The 17,509-nt window shown below is 38.4% G+C and overlaps 1 pseudogene; it reads left to right on the forward strand.

The window, feature by feature from the left end:
* The window catches only part of LOC110259499, a 55,226-nt pseudogene extending 38,297 nt beyond the window's left edge, over nt 1–16,929 (forward strand).

Raw genomic sequence — 17,509 nt, forward strand, 5'->3', positions numbered from 1 at the left:
TGGACAGATCATCCAGACAGAAAATCAATATGGAAACACAGGCCCTGAATGAAGCATTAGACCAGATGGACTTAATAGATATTTATAGGACATTCCATCCAAAAGCAACAGAATACACATTCTTCTCAAGGGCACATGGAACATTCTCTAAGATTGATCACATCCTGGGCTATAAATACAACCTTGGTAACATTAGGAAAATTGAAATCATATCAAGCATCTTTTCTGACCACAATGCTATATGACTGGAAATCAACAACAAGCAAAAAACTGCAAAAACACAAACACATGGACACTCAACAACATGCTACTAAACAACCAATGGATAACTGAAGAAATCAAAGGGGAAATTAAAAAATACCTAGAAGCAAATGACAACGAAGATACGACACTCCAAAACCTATGGGATGCTGCAAAAGCCGTTCTAAGAGGAAAGTTTAAAGCAATACAAGCCCACCTCAGGAAACAAGAAAAAGCTCAAATAAACAAGCTAACTTTACATCTAAAGCAGCTAGAGAGAGAAGAACAGACAAGACGTAAAGTTAGAAGAAGGAAAGAAATTACAAAGATCAGAGCAGAAATCAATGAAATAGAAACGAAGAAAACCATAGAAAAGATCAATGAAACAAAAAGCTGGTTCTTTGGAAAGATCAACAAAATTGATAAACCCTTAGCCAGACTTATCAAGAAAAAAAGAGAGAGGACTCAAATCAATAAAATTAGAAATGAAAAACGAGCAGTAATGACAGACATCACAGAAATACAAAGGATTGGAGTTCCCGTCGTGGCGCAGTGGTTAACGAATCCGACTAGGAACCATGAGGTTGCGGGTTCGGTCCCTGCCCTTGCTCAGTGGGTTAACGATCCGGCGTTGCCGTGAGCTGTGGTGTAGGTCGCAGACGCGGCTCGGATCCCGTGTTGCTGTGGCTCTGGCGTAGGCGGGTGGCTACAGCTCCGATTGGACCCCTAGCCTGGGAACCTCCATATGCCGCGGGAGCAGCCCAAGAAATAGCAACAACAGCAACAACAACAACAACAGACAAAAAGACAAAAGAAAAAAAAAAAAGAAATACAAAGGATCATAAGAGACTACTATATGTAACTATACGCCAATAAAATGGAAAACCTAGAAATGGACAAATTCTTAGAAAAGTACAATCTTCCAAGATCAAACCAAGATGAAATAGAAAAAATGAATGGACCAATCACAAGCTCTGAAATTGAAACTGTGATTAAAAAACTTCCAACAAACAAAAGTCCAGGACCAGATGGCTTCACAGTCCAATTCTATCAAACATTTAGAGAAGAGCTAACACCTATCCTTTTGAAACTATTCCAAAAGATTGCAGATGAAGGGACACTCCCAAACTCATTCTATGAGGCCACCATTACCCTGATACCAAAACAAAAGGTACCACAAAAAAAGAAAACTACAAGCCAATTTCACTGATGAGCATCAATGCAAAAATCCTCAACAAAATACTAGCAAACCACATCCAACAATACATTAAAAGGATTATACATCATCATCAAGTGGGAGGTATCCCAGGGATGCAAGAGTTCTTCAATATCCGCAAATCCATCAGTGTGATACACCACATTAGCAAACTGAAGACTAAAAACCATATGATCCTCTCAAGAGACACGGAAAAAGCCTTTGACAAAATGCAACACCCATTTCTGATAAAAAAAAAAAAAACAAACACTTCAGAAAGTGGGCATAGAGGGAACCTACCTCAACATAATAAAGCTCATATATAACAAACCCACAGCAAACACCATTCTCAACGGGGAAAAGCTGAAAGAATTCCTGCTGAGATCAGGAACAAGACAAGGATGTTTGTTCTCACCACTACTCTTCAACATAGTTTTCGAAGTCTTAGCCACAGCAATCAGAGAAGTAAGAGAGATAAAAGGAATCCAAGTTGGAAAGGAAGAAGTAAAACTATCACTATTTGCAGATGACATGATACTATACCTAGAGAATCCTAAAGACTCTACCAGAAAACTGTTAGAGACCATCCATGAATTTGGCAAAGTCGCAGGATACAAAATTAATATACAGAAACCGACGGCATTAATTAGGGAAGCAATCTTGTTTACCATTGCATCCAAAAGAATAAAATACCTAGGGGTAAACCTACCTAAAGAGACAAAAGACCTGTACCCTGAAAAGTGTAAGACACTGATGAATGAAATCAAGGATGACACATATAGATGGAAAGACATACCATGACTTTGGATTGGAAAAGTCAGTATTATCAAAATGACTGTACTACTCAAGGCAATCTACAGATTCCATGCAATCCTGATCAAATTACCAAGGACATTTTTTGCAGAACTCAAACAAAGTATTTTAAAGTTTGTTTAGAAGCACAAAAGACCCAGAATAGCAAAAGCCATCCTGAAAAAGAAAAATGGAGCTGGAGGAATCAGGCTCCCAGACTTCAGATGATACTACAAAGCAAATACATATCATCAAAACCACATGGTACTGGCACAAAGACAGAAATATAGATCAGCAGAACAGGATAGAAAGCCCAGAATTAAACCCATGCACCTACAGCCGACTAATCTATGACAAAGTAGGCAAGAATATATGATGGAGAAAAGACAGCCGGTTCAGTAAGTGGTGCTGGGAAAACTGGACAGCCACATGTAAAAGAATGAAACTAGAACACTCCCTCACACCATACACAAAAATAAACTCAAAACGGATTAAAGACCTAGATATAAGACCAGATACTATGAAACTCTTAGAGGAAAACATAGGCCAAACACTCTCCGACATAAATTACAGCAACATCTTCTGAGATTCACCTCTTAGAGTATTGACAGTAAAAACAAAAATAAATAAATGTACTTAATTAAACTTAAAAGTTTCTGCACAATAAAGGAAACCCTGAACAAAACGAAAAGACAACCCACAGAATGGAAGAAAATCTTTGCAAATGAATCAACTGACAAGGGCTTAATTTCCAAAATTTAGAAACACCTTCTGCACCTCCATACCAAAAAAACAAACAATCCCATCAAAAAATGGGCAGAAGATCTAAATAGACAATTCTCCAAAGAAGACACACACTTGACCAAAAAAACACATGAAAAGATGCTCAACATCACTCATTATTAGAGAAATGCAAATCAAAACCACTATGAGGTACCACCTTACACCGGCCAGAATGGCCATCATCAAAAAGTCTACAAACAGTAAGTGCTGGAGAGGGTGTGGACAAAAAGTAACCCTATTACACTGTTGGTGAGATTGTAAATTGGTGCAACCACTGTGGAAAACAGGATGGAGATTCCTCAGAAAACTAAAAACAGAATTACTATTTGATTCAGCAATCCCACTCCTGGGCATCTATCCAGAGAAAACCACGACTCACAAAGACACATGTACTCCAATGTTCATTGCAGCACTATTTTCAATAGCCAAGACATGGAAACAACCTAAATGTCTGTCGACAGAGATGTGGTACATATACACAATGGAATATTACTCAGCCATTAAAGGGAACAAAATACCAGCATTTTTAGCAACATGGATGGACCTAGAAATTATCATGCTAAGTGAAGTCAGCCATACAATGAGACACCAGCATCAAATGCTTTCACTGACATGTGGAATCTGAAAAAAGGACACAATAAACTTCTTTGCAGAACAGATGGTGACTCACAAACTTTGAAAAACTTATGGTTTCCATAGTAGACAGTTTGGGGGGTGGGGGTATGCACTGGAGTTGTACGATGGAAATCATATAAAATTGGATTGTGATGATCATTGTACAAATATAAATGTAATAAATTCTTTGAGTAATAAAAAAATAAAAAAAGAAGAAAAAGTTAAAAGCTTTTGCATAGCAAAGGAAACTATAAATAAAAAAAATGACAGCCTACTTCATGTGAGAAATATTTGCATATGATGCAACCTACAGGGGCTTATTTTCCAAAATATACAAACAGCTTATACAACTCAATATATTTAAAAAAAAAAAACAAAAAAATGGGCAGAAGATTTAAATAGATATTTCTCCAAAGAAGACCTACAGATGGGCAGCAGGCACATGAAAATATGGTCAAATCACAGCAGAAATTATCACAAAATTGTAAATCAATGATACTTCAATAAAACTTTTTAAAATGGTGGAAAAAGATGCTCAGCATTGCTAGTTACTAAACAAATGCAAATCAAAACTACAATGAAATGCCACCTCACATCAGTCAGGATGGCCACCATTAAAAACTCAACAAATAATAAATGCTAGAGATAGTGTGGAGAAAAGGGAACCCTCTTACACTGTTGGGGGGATGTAAATTGGTTCAGTCACTACGGAAAACAGCATGGAGATTCCTTAAAAAAACTAAAAATTTGACATATGATCCAGCAATCCCACTCCTGGGCATATATCCACACAAAAGTATAATTTGAAAAGATATACACCTTTATGTTCATAGCAGCACTATTTACCATAGCCAAGACATGGAAACAACCTAAATATCTCATCAACTGAGGAATGGATAAAGAAGATGTGGAATATATATAATGGAATATTATTCAGCTATTAAAAATAAATGAAACGTGGAGTTCCTGTGGTGGCTCAGTGGTTAATGAATCCAACTAGGAACCATGAGGTTGTGGGTTCGATCCCTGGCCTCGCTCAGTGAGTTAAGGATCCGGCATTGCCGTGAGCTGTGGTGTATGTCACAGACGCGACTCGGATCCCGCGTTGCTGTGGTTGTGGCGTAGGCCAGCAACCGTAGCTCTGATTAGACCCCTAGCCTGGGAACCTCCATATGCTGTGAGAGTGGCCCCAGAAAAGGCAAAAAGACAAAAAAAAGTTTAAAAGATTAAAAAATAAATAAATGAAATGATGCCATTTGTTGCAACATAGTTGGACCTAGAGATGATCATACTAAGTGAAGCCTGTCAGACAGAGAAAGTAAAATGTCATACGATATCACTTACATGTGGAATGTAAAAAAAATGATACAGATGAACTTATTTACAAAACAGAAACAGACTTGCAGACTTCAAAAACAAACTATGGTTACCAAAGAGGAAAGTTGGGGAAAGGGATAAATTAGGAGTTTGGGGATAACATATACACACTACTACATATAAAATAGAAAACATGAGTTCCCGTCGTGGCACAGTGGTTAACGAATCTGACTAGGAACCATGAGGTTGCAGGTTCGATCCCTGGCCTTGCTCTGTGGGTTAAGGATCCGGTGTTGCCGTGAGCAATGGTGTAGGTCACAGACGCGGCTCGGATCCCACGTTGCTGTGGCTCTGGCAAAGGCCAGCAGCCACAGCTCTGATTAGACCCCTAGCCTGGGAACCTACATATGCCGCGGGAGTGGTCCAAGAAATGGTTAAAAAAAAAAAAAGACAAAAAATAAAATAAAATAGATAACAAACAAGGACTTACTGTATGGCACAGGGACCTCTACTCAATATTCTGTAATAATCTATAATGGAAAAGAATGTGAAAAAGAATATATATATACACATATATATGAAAAATGAATCACTTTTCTGTACATCTGAAACATTGTAAATCAACTCTACCTCAATAAAAATTTTTTTGAAAATTCTTAGTCATCAACTGTGGCTAGCCTTCAAGTCATCTAGGAGCATTTCTACATGTACTACAATGTCTATTTAAGGTGAAAGATAATAAGGAATTCTAAGATAATATTAAGAACATTATTACAATGATGAGCCAGAGATGGGGTTCTGGTCAGACAACAGAACCAAGTTTTCCCTGTCGTTCGCTCCTTCCATACGAAAACCCTTCTACCCTACCAGCATTTATACACAGCTGCAACATCTTTCTTGTTTCCACACTTGCCTCCAAATGCCCATTCTCCATATAGCTACCATAATAAGCTTTTAAAAATGCAAATCACAATAGATAATTCCCTAGCTTATTTATTCTTATTAAGACCGATCAGAATCCACATGATCTGCCTGCTTCCCTATCTTTTGCCTACTTCTCTCTAGCCACACTGACATTCCTGATGATCCTCAAAACTAAAGCATGTGCCCACCTATTTTTGTACTTGTTTCTGCTGACTAGAACCTTAGTTTGACATGGTTCACTCTCTCATTTCATTCATGACTCTGTGCATATGTCACTCTTCTATCTCCACACCTATCCTCTTTCTTACACCATTAGTGCAAATGTTGAGATATATCAGTACTCAAGATTCTACTCGCTATTGTACAAGGGAATTTTGATGGAGCAAGTTACATACTTGCATTTGTGCTTGTGTCTTTTTAAGGCTGCACCCATGACATATGGAAGTTCCTAGGCTGGGGTCAAAATGGAGCTGTAGCCGCTGGCCTATGCAACAGCCATAGCAACACCAGGTCTGAGCCGCATCTGAGACCTATACCACAGCTCACAGCAATGCTGGATCCCTTAACCCACTGAGAAAGACTAGGGATTGAACCTGCATCCTCATGGATACTAGTTGGGTTCATTACTGGTGAGCCATGATGGGAACTCCCATTACTTCCATATTCTATTTCTACTATATCAATGACCTATATTATACCTACACATGGAAAGACAGATATATCTGTGTATCTATCAGAAGGATCTAAACTCGCTAAGCAAGAGAGAGATTGATGGTCATGATGGTGGAGTAAGAAGACCCTGAGCTTACCTACTCCCTGGAGCACAACAAAATTTAAAACTATTTAAAGGGCAACTCAACTACCTATTAGAGCAATCTGAAGACTAGCAAAAAAAGATTTTCCACGATTAAAAATATAAAGAAAGAACCACAATGAGAGGGGTAGAAAGGGTGGATATGTGGTAGAGTCAAGACATATACCTCTGGGAGTTCCCATCATGGTTCAGCTGTAACGAATCTGACTAGTATTGATGAGGGCATGGATTTGATTCCTGGCCTTGCTCAGTGGGCTAAGGATCTGGCATTGCCATGAGCTGTGGTGTAGGTCATAGACTTGGCTTGGATCCCATGTTGCTATGGCTATGGCATAGCCTGGTGGCTACAGCTCTGATTTAACCCCTAGCCTGGGAACTTCCATATGCTTCAGGTGTGGCCCTAAAAAGACCAAAAAAAAAAGAGAGAGAGAGAGAGAGACACTCATCTCTGGGTAGGCAATCCATAAACAGGAGGTTTTCTTCAAGGAATGAGGGGTTCAAGCCCTGTATTAAGCTCCCCAGCCTGGGGGTTTTGCATTGGGAAGACAATCCCCCAGAACTTCTTTGAAAGCCAACAAGGATTGCATATGGGAGAGCTAGAAGCCTGTAGAAAACAGAGACTCTGCTCTTAAGGAGTGTACATAAAATCTCAGATATTCCAAGTCCCAGCACAGAAGCAGTAATTTGAAAGAAGCCTGGTCAGACACCCTTCTGACCTTGAAAGTCCCCCTGGAGAGGCAGGAGGCAACTGGGACTCCTCCAGGGGGTACAGATACTGGCCTCTGCCATTTGGGGGAGTTTCTTCTACCACGAGGACACTGGTGCTGGCAAGGACTATACTGGAGTCTTTTTTTCATCTATTAGCATTGGGGACTGACCCATCCACAAGTGGATCAGCACCAGTCCAAGAATCCCTAGGTCACACAGCCATCTGAGCGGGGACATGGTCCCTCTCAACAGTGAGCTGGCAGCTACCACATGAGGCAGGACATGGCAGCAAATTTGGCTAGGGGCCAGCCCCTCCTACTAGTGTACCCACGGTAGTTAGCTCTGCCACAGCAGGAGGGCCCCTGCAACCCACACAGAGGGCATCCCTAGAGTACGCAGCTCTGGTGGCCAGAGGGGAGTTTGCTGCCAGGTCCAGGTCCCAGAGAATGTCTCCTACATAAGGCCACTTCTCCAAGATTAGGAAGCATAGCCAATCAACCTAATATATACAAATAAAGACAGAGAACTAGGCAAAATAAAAAGATAGAGGAATATATCCAAATAAAGGACCAAGACAAAAAAATCTCAGAAAAAGAACTAATCAAAGTGGAGATATGCAGTCTACCACATAAGAGTTCAAGTGGTGATCATAAATACGCTCAACACACTAGGGGAAAAAATGAATGAAAATTGTGAGAATTTTAATAAAAAGACTGGAAAATATAAAGAAGAACAAATAGAGATTAAGAATACAATAACTGAAATTTTAAAATACACTAGAAGGAATCAATAGTAGAATAGATGATACAGAGGAACAGATCAGCAAACTAAAAGACAGAGCAGTGGAAATCACTAATCAAGCTGAATAGAATAAATAAAGAGAGAATTTTTTTAAATGAGGGTCATTTAAGAGACCTCTAGTACAACATCAAGCATACTAACAGTTGTCTTATATGCATCCCAGAAGAAGAGGCAAGAACTTATTTGAAGAAATAATAACTGAAAACTTCCCTACCCTGAGAAAGGACATCTAGGCCCAAGAAATACAAAGAGTCCCAAACAAGATGAACCTAAAGAGGACTACAAGACACATTATAGTTAAAATATCAAATAGTAAGAATAAAGAGAATATGAAAAATAGCAAGAGAAAAGCAAGTTACATAAAAGGGAACCACCATAAGACTATCAGCTGACTTTTCAAAAGAAACTTTGCAGGACAAAAGGGAGTCACACAATACATTCAAAGTGATTAAAAGAAAAAACCTATATCCAAGAATACTCTACACAGCATGGTTATCATTCATATTTGAAAGAGAGATAAAGGGTTTTACAATAAGCAAAAGCTTAAAAAGTTCAGTATCACTAAACAGGCTTTCCAAGAAAAGTTAAAAGACCTTCTCTAAGTGGAAAAGAAAAGATCACAACTAGAAATAATAAAAATACAAACAGAAAAATCTCATTGGGAAAGGCAAACATACTGTAAAGAGAATAGATCAACCACTTAGAAAGGCAGTACGAAAGTTAAAAAGAGAAAAGTAGTAAAATCATTATTGTTAAAATGACCATACTACCAATTCAATCTATAAATTCAATGCATCCCTATCAAAATACTAATAGAATTTTTCACAGAATTAGAACAAATCATTTTAAAATTTGTATGGAAACACTGAAGACCCTAAATAGCCAGAATAGTCTTGAGAAGGAAGAACAGAGCTAGAGGAACCATTATTTACAATACCCAAGATATGGAAGCAGCCCAAGTGCCCATCCATAGAAGAATGGATAAATAAGATATGATATGTATCATATTTATGATATGTACAATGGACAATTAGTCATTTTTAAAAAATCTTGCTATTTGTGACAACATGGGTGGATCTAGAGTGTATTATGCTAAGTGAAATAGGACAGACAAATGAGATCCTGCTGTATAGCACTGAGAACTATGTCTAGTCACATGATGGAGCATGATAATGGGAGAAAAAAGAATGTATACATGTATGTGTAACTGGGTCACCATGCTGTACAGTAGTAAAAAAATTGTATTGGGGAAATAACAATAAAAAATTAAAAATAAAGAAACAAATATGTAATGATCTTACTTACATATGGAATCTAAAAAACAAAACAAAATGAAAAGAGACCCAAAGATATAGAGAACGGGTGGTTGCCAGAAGGGAGGAGTGTGGTGAGGTGGGCAAATACATGGAGGGGATCAGAGGTAAACCTCTAGTTATAAAATAAGTCACAGTGATATAATATACAGCATAATGAATATGGTCAATAGTATTGGAGATAAATGGTTATTAGACTTACAGTGGAAATCATTTCATAATGTATGCAAATGTCAAATCATTAAGTAGTGCACCTGAAACTAACATAATATTGCACAGGTCAACTATATTTCAATTAAAAATAAAAAGCATCTAGAATGGCGAGGGGGGAGTCAGGAGTACAGAAATAGTTTATATGTTTTGCCCACTTAAGCCCTGGATTCTTTTATATTTAAATTTTTAATTTATTTTTAAATTTACAAACAGTGAAATTCATTCCTTGTGATGTACACTTTTATGAATTTTGATATTTCTGCCTAGAGTCATGTATCCACCTCAACAATAAAGCTATAAAGCAGATCTATCACAACCCAAAATTCCCTCATCAGCTCTTTTGTAGTCAGCTTTTTCTCCCACCCAACCCCTAACCCCCACAACCACTTATCTCTTCTCCATCCCTACAGATTTCAGGCCCTAGAATTTTGATGGTAACCATTATTCAAGGCCCAGCTAATCTTGATACCTTCAGGAGTTATTCAAATCAGTACTTGATAGCAAAATAATTAGTTGAGCTAAACTGGAGAGTGTTAATTTAACTATGGACATATTTAATTAACTATACTGGAGACTGTGTGATTTAGAGTCTCAGGGCAAATCCTTAGCTGGAGTGGCTGGAAGAATAAATTCTGTCCAGGTATAGCTTAGCTCAGATTTTTCTTCTCCTATTTTGTCAGGATTCTAATTCCCTTCCTAATATCTGTTCCTGCCCCTCACATAGTTATTTCTTTATGTAATGTTCTTAACACCAGTTATAGAATTTCTTCTTTGAATTTAAAAATGCCCAAAGCTGCTTTTCAGCACAGAATCATCGTCAGTGAATTACTGAAGGTGACTCTGATGATCTCACCAAAATGCCAGCCCCCAATTCAGTGTCTGTAGCTCCCTGTTTCTGAGCCTGTGCTCCCTGGCTCTTCTTTACTTGATTGTTCTGTACTTTGTGTTTTGCGTGTGCTCTGGGATAGGAGGGTTTCAGTGCTAATGTCCAATTTCCAGCCTAGTTACAGCAGCCTGGTATATTCCTATTTGATCACTTCACCTCCACCCATCATTCACACCCCACTCATCCTTCACACCCATGGGGAACTCTGACCCACAAATTCCATAGTGGGATTGGGTTTCCCAGAAGTAGGAATAAGAAGCAGGAATAACAAGAAAGCTCACAAGTTAGTTTCTGTGCCTGCTGCAGCTGTAGCTTTAACAACATGGTAAAACCATATCTGGCAGGCTGTGATGGCAAAATAGCTTCAGTAACCACTGATGAGTCACAAAGCTGCTTAGGCTTTGTCCCATGCATATCAGAGGGGCTACAGTGGGTTCTACCTCTGAATTCACCTTGGAGGCCTCTTCATTTCCAAGTTCAAATCAGTCCTTCTCACAAGACCCCTGAGAAAGACATATGCCCAAGCTACAAGGGCAAAGGAAAAACAAGCAGCATTTGAATCTTGGGCTAGTGGGACCACATGGCCTGGTTCGTCAAGACAGCGCTGGATATCCAGGTATAATTTTTTATAACATCTTTTTTACTCTCAAAGTGTACCAATTTTTATTATAAATTATATAGCTACCCTAACTATACACACATACATACACAACATAAAACTTTTCCCACTCCCTTATCCTCCCAGCTCTGGAGGGAATACAGCATCATTAGAAATTAGATCGACAGGGAGAGGGATATAGGGTCAAAGAAAGGAATCAAAGTCACTCCTAGTATTAAAGTAAAATTGGCAGCTAAGATTTTATAAATGCCTCTTGGAATGAAAACAATGCACCCATAAAAAAGACTTGTTGGGGGGAATTTGAGGTTTTTTTTTTTTTTTTCTGTCTTTCTGTCCTTTCTAGGGTGGCACCCATGGCACATGGAGGTTCCAGGCTAGGGATCATTGGAGCTGTAGCTGTCGGCCTGCACCACAGCTCACAGCAATGCTCGATCCTTAACCCACTGAGAGAGGCCAGGGATTGAACCGGCAACCATGGTTCCTTGTTATGAGCCACAACAGGAACTCCGAGTTTTTAAAAATATAGAAACTAACAATAAATATTAAGGTCCTGAAACTAGAGAGTGAAATTCCAGAAAAGAAGTGTGATCAAGCAGGAAGGAAATTGCAGGAAAATATGCAAGTTGGACCAGAACAGAGACTAATCCTTTAGCCAAAATGGGTGAAAGAGAAATTGAAAGATGCTATCAGAACTGATTATATGGCAGAGGGCCTTACCTTGAGCTCTCCTGATGGACTTTGGGTCTACGGAACTAAAACTTCTTGTGTATTTAAATATTTCTGGAAGGCAGATCCAAATTTTTCATCAGATTTTCAAAAAGGTCCCAAAAGTTAAGGACGTTATCAGTTCTGGTACATATTAAAAGATATATTAAAAGGTAGATACTTCTCGTTCTAGCATGTGTTTAGTCATTCTCAACACATCCATTACTAGTCTTACAAAATCCTGAGTTAAATAATCCTTAGCTGGGCAGGGTGGGCCCCATCTGAGTTTTAAAATAATAATTCCAATACCCAGAGTGGAGAACAGCAGATAAACAGTATTGTTAACAAAATATTCTCTTAACACACCTTATTTCTGTCCAATAATAATTCTAATACCCGGAGTGGAGAAAAGCAGATAAAGAGTATTGTTAACAAAATATTTCTCTTAACACACCTTATTTCTGTCCAGGCATTATTATTTCTAATAATTCCAATACCCAGAGTGGAGAAAAGCAGATGAACAGTATTGTTAACAAAATATTCTCTTAACACACATTATTTCTATCCAGGCACCTTATTTCTGCCCTTGGCTTCTATACTTCTATACTTCTTGGGATGACATAAAGACACTTTTGCAGCTTCATTACCAGGTTAAGTAAAATACCATTTGAAATAAAGATAAGAGAGATACATCATCTATAAGAAACTAGACTTGTTCTGCAATATCATCTAAGGACACTTTGTTTCCTTTTGACTTTTGGTTTAGTTTATTCCTTCTGGACATTGCATTTATGTGCTAGGTAAGCTAGGGTGTGATTGGTTTATATGGTTCTTGTTTGTAATAAAATAACTGAGTTGTAGTCAACTCTATATACCTGCTACAGTAAACCCCATACTTGCTCCTTACCTTTAAGTATCTGGATGCCCTCGTGGAAATCATTTAACTTCTCTGAGCCTGAGGTTCCTTATCGCCAGGCATGAATGACAGCATTGGATTTCATGAGATGTTATCAAAGGTTCCTTCCAGCTGTCTGATTTTATGGCACTTTATTTCTAGGAAGACATCTGTGTTTATCATTCTTAAGTTTATGTAACAAACTCCTGAGGAGGAGAAGCACTCTTTGTTCATTCAGGATAATCCTAAGAGAAAAAGTAAATAAAAAAGAAAACATCAATTGAGTACTTTATGTAGCTTGTAAGAGAGCCTCTCAGAGAAGCTTTCCTTCTCCCAACTCTTCTTCTTCCTTCTAGAAAGGACTGATTAGCCAGATTCCAGGAGTCTGTTTGGACCACTTGCCACAGTGGATGGAACATCATGCACCAAAGGTCACACATATACACACAGGTGAGGTATGAATTCTGTCTTCCTTCTTATAGCTACAAGACTTGTTCTAGCGGGCTCTTTTATATCATCTTTCCCAACACATAAAAACAAATGAAAAACTAAGCCAAGGTCCATATCTCAGTGGGAGGGGCCTGGCCTTCTTTCCCTCTTCCCTTTCCTGAGCACAGAAGTTCTTCTTGCAGGACTCCTGTCCTGCTGGCCTCCTCCTCTATGGAACATGAGAAGCTCCTGATTTTCACAGTTAAGACACATGCCCGTATTGAGAGTAGTGAAACATGGTATGTGGTGGGCTGGAGGCGGGGGGATGCTAGAAACCCAAGTGAGGTTACCATAGGGTAGCCCTACCCTAGTTATACACAACATAGTGTATATATTACATTCCCCTGAGAGGAAAAGATTTATTCCTGATTATGGCATGAACTGAAACTGGGTCCCTCTATTGGGCAAAACTATGAGGCTTTTATATCATCCCCATCTCTGGCCTAGCAACAGCCATTTATAAGCATTTATATTTAATCACATGTGAGCTGTTTTCATTTTGACAGTTGTGATGGCCCTGAAGAGTGACTACCCCTTCACTCCATGGCTTTTGTAATGTTGTAGATGATGTTGCTGGAAATTCAAAATCCAATGTATCCAGAAATAGAAAATTCCTTGCATTTTACTCCAGTAACTTTTAGTGTGTGTCATGCCATGCACTATCCAGACCCAAATAAAATCATTGTTCTTCTTTCACAGCTATGACCTTCAGGAGTTAGTATAAAAGTTGAATTCTTCTTTAAAATGACTTAAGCTGGATTTCAGCAGTTTTCTGTTGTTATGCAACACAGTGATTACTTAAATACTTGGATATGTTCCTTGCTATCTGAATTCTTATTGTTAAGAACCCAGAGTATTGAATCTACTTTCTCCTGCTTCTATAAAAGCTCTTAGAAGCCCATACCAATTAAGGCTCAAACTCTTATTAAAAACTGCTACAGCCTTGTTCATGTTGGCTTGGAGATTTCTCTATCTTCTCTGAAGGTCTTTGCCCAACATCAGCTTCCTTTGAGCTCCAACCTCATTCAGTTTCACGCCTTGCTGGATTTTGTTACCAAGCTCTATTTGGACATATGACCAATTTCTAGCCATTTACCCAATCTCTTAGAACTTGAATTTTGGTAATTGTCTTCAGGTAAAGCTAAAGGACAAGAAAGCCCATTGATGCAGTCCATATAAGACAACCTTCTGGAGAAAAAAACAGGGTAGAGAATGGTGGAAAGGAGGGAGAAATGGAAGAAATACAACACAATGGCAAACTGAATGTCAGGCATTTTGCTCTCCTCTGAGTTTTCTTTCACTCTGACCCTGAAGCATTGTTTTTTTTGTTTTGTTTTGTTTTGTTTTTTCAATGGAAAATAGATCCACAGCAACTTCATTCTACAGTTCCTTTAGCCACATTCAGGCAAGTTGAAGCCTTAGGCTGAACACATTTCAGGATGCCAAGATGGGATCTCAACTCAAACAACAGTGGTACCCAAAGTTATCATTCTGTGAGCATGAGAATTCATGGCTCTCATTGTGAATGAATTATCTCTTATGTTTACTCTTTCAATGTGAATAAAATAATCAATATATATCCATGTGCCAACAAACTGCCATAGTAGTTTCCAGACTTCAGTCTTAGAGGTTTTTTTCAAGGACTATGTATAGCCACTGTGTTAGGTGCTAAGGGTTGGGGTTATGGACTGAATATTTGTATGATCCTCAAATTCATATATTGAAGCTCTACCCCCATTGTAACCATATTTGGATATAGGCCCTGTATGTAGGTAATTAAGTTTAAATGGCATCATAAAAGTGGGGTCGTGTTCTGATAGGATTAGTGTCCTTCTAAGAAAAGATACCAGATTGCTCACTTCTTCTCTCTCTGCACACAGCACACAGTACAAAGGCCATGTGATGATGTAGTAAGAGGGTAGCCACAGTGAGAAGACAAGCCAGGAAGAGAACTCTTCTAGAAAATGAATCAGCTAGAAATTTAACCTTGGACTCCCATGTTTATTGCAGCATTACTTAAAATACCCAAGTCATGGAAACAACCTAAGTGTCTGTCAACTAATGAATGGAAAAAGAAAATGTGAAATATAAATACATATATACTAAATAAATACATGTATACAAACACACACATATACACACCCACACACACACATGTATTTATACAATGGAATATTATCCAGCCGTAAAAAGAAGTAATTCCTGCCATTTACAACAGCATGGATGAACCTAGAGGATGTTATGCTAAAAGAAATATCAGGCAGAAAAAGACGATTACTGTACAATTTCAATTATATGTGAACTCTAAAAAGTTGAACCCATACAATCAGAGAGTAAAACAGCAGTTGTAAAAGTTGTGGGGTGGAGGAAATGGGAGCTGTTAGTAACAAGAAATAAATTTTCAGTAATGAATAAGTTCTGGAGTTTCCGCTGTGGCTCAGTGGTTTAAGGATACGACATTGTCTCTGTGGAAATGTGGATTTGATATCCAGCCTCACTCAGTGAGTTGAGGATCTGGCACTACCACAAGCTGTGGTGTAGGTCACAGATACAGATCAGATCTGGTGTTGCTGTGGCTGTGGCATAGGCCTGCAGCTCCAGCTCTAGTTCAACCCTTTGCCTGGGAACTTCCATATGGCATGGGTACCACCATAAAAAGAAAAACAACAACAAATAAAAGATGAATTATTTCTGAGAATTCACCATGGTGACTATAGTTAACAATACTGTATTATGTAACTGAAATCTGCTAAGAGAGTAGATCTTAAGTGTTCTTATCACACATGCACACACGCACACACACGTAACAGAGGAAAAATAAAAAGCAGAATACGCATTCTTTTCACGTGCACACAAAATAGTCTCAAGAAAAGATCATATGTTAGGTCATAAAACAAGTCTCAATAAATTCACAAGGATTGGAATGGAGCAAAGTAAGTTCTCCAACAACAATGGAATAAAATTAAGAATCAATAACATATTAAAATTTGGAAAGTTCTCAAATGTAAGTAAACTGGACAGGTGAAAGGAGCAACAGCGTCCAGGCAGCCCAGCTTCACAAAGGTTTTTGGCACGCTGTGGCCAGCAGGCACCTGGCATGCTCCCACCCTGCCACCACAATACCCAAGAGGAAGGTCAACACCAGCGAGGAGGTGGTGAAGGAGAAGGCCAAAAGGAAATCTGTGAGATTGTCAGCTAAACCTTCTCCTCCAAAAGTGGAAATAAAGCCAAATAAAGCAGCAAGAAAGGATAAATCTTCAGACAAAAAAGTCCAAATATAAGGGAAAGCAGGAGCAAAGGGAAAACAGGGCAAAGTGAGTAGCCAAGAGGCTAAAGAATATTTACCTGCAGAAAACAGAGAAACTAAAAATGAGGACAGCCCAGCCTCTGATGAAGTAGGAGAGAAAGAAGTCAAGTCTGATTAATACCACATGCCCAGTCCTGTCGGTAGTCCCTGTCTCCCTTCCTGTATAATTCAGAGGGATATTTTTATCAACTATTTTGTAAATGCAAGTATTTTAGTAGCTCTAGAAACATTTGTTAAAAAGAAGGAATCCCACCTCATCCCATTTTTAAGTGTAAATGCTTTTTTAAAGAGGTGAAATCATTTGTTTATTTTTTGGTACAACCAGAAAATAGTGAGATATTGAATATGAGAAGCTATGAACGTCTTGGGTGTCAGCTTAACCTTCCATTGATGGGGTAGCTTTATATCCTATAATACAAAGCATACTAAATGGCAGTTTGGAGTCAGTTGTGCATTTAACATCTTGAACACTTCTCTGTTTTTGGAAGAACTGTTTCCTAAAGCAAACCACTCCTTGATCTTGGCTCTCCTTGTCAGAATTTTGTGCCGTCTGTAATATTTTTAGTCATGGTAGTCCAGTTTTCCTAGGAATTTTGTTAATGTGCTGTGAAAGATTGAAAATTTGAGTATGTAGTGTAGATGATATTAAATATTGAATTAGTGGCACTTATGATATACCAGGATATCAACATTTGAAGATATTGGTACTTGATATCCTGTTAGGTAAAAAATGACTCCAAATTTTAAGCTGTAAAGTCACTGGAATAACAGTTGAGAAAAGAATTACAACAATATGATTTTTTAGATTTTTGGTACTAATGTTAAGGATTGTGTACAAATTGAAATGTCTGTGTACTGAACCTCAAGACAACCAATAAAATCTCAATTATGAA

The sequence above is a fragment of the Sus scrofa genome, chromosome 1 (genome assembly GCF_000003025.6).
Source record: "Sus scrofa isolate TJ Tabasco breed Duroc chromosome 1, Sscrofa11.1, whole genome shotgun sequence".
NCBI classification, from domain to species: Eukaryota; Metazoa; Chordata; class Mammalia; order Artiodactyla; family Suidae; genus Sus; species Sus scrofa.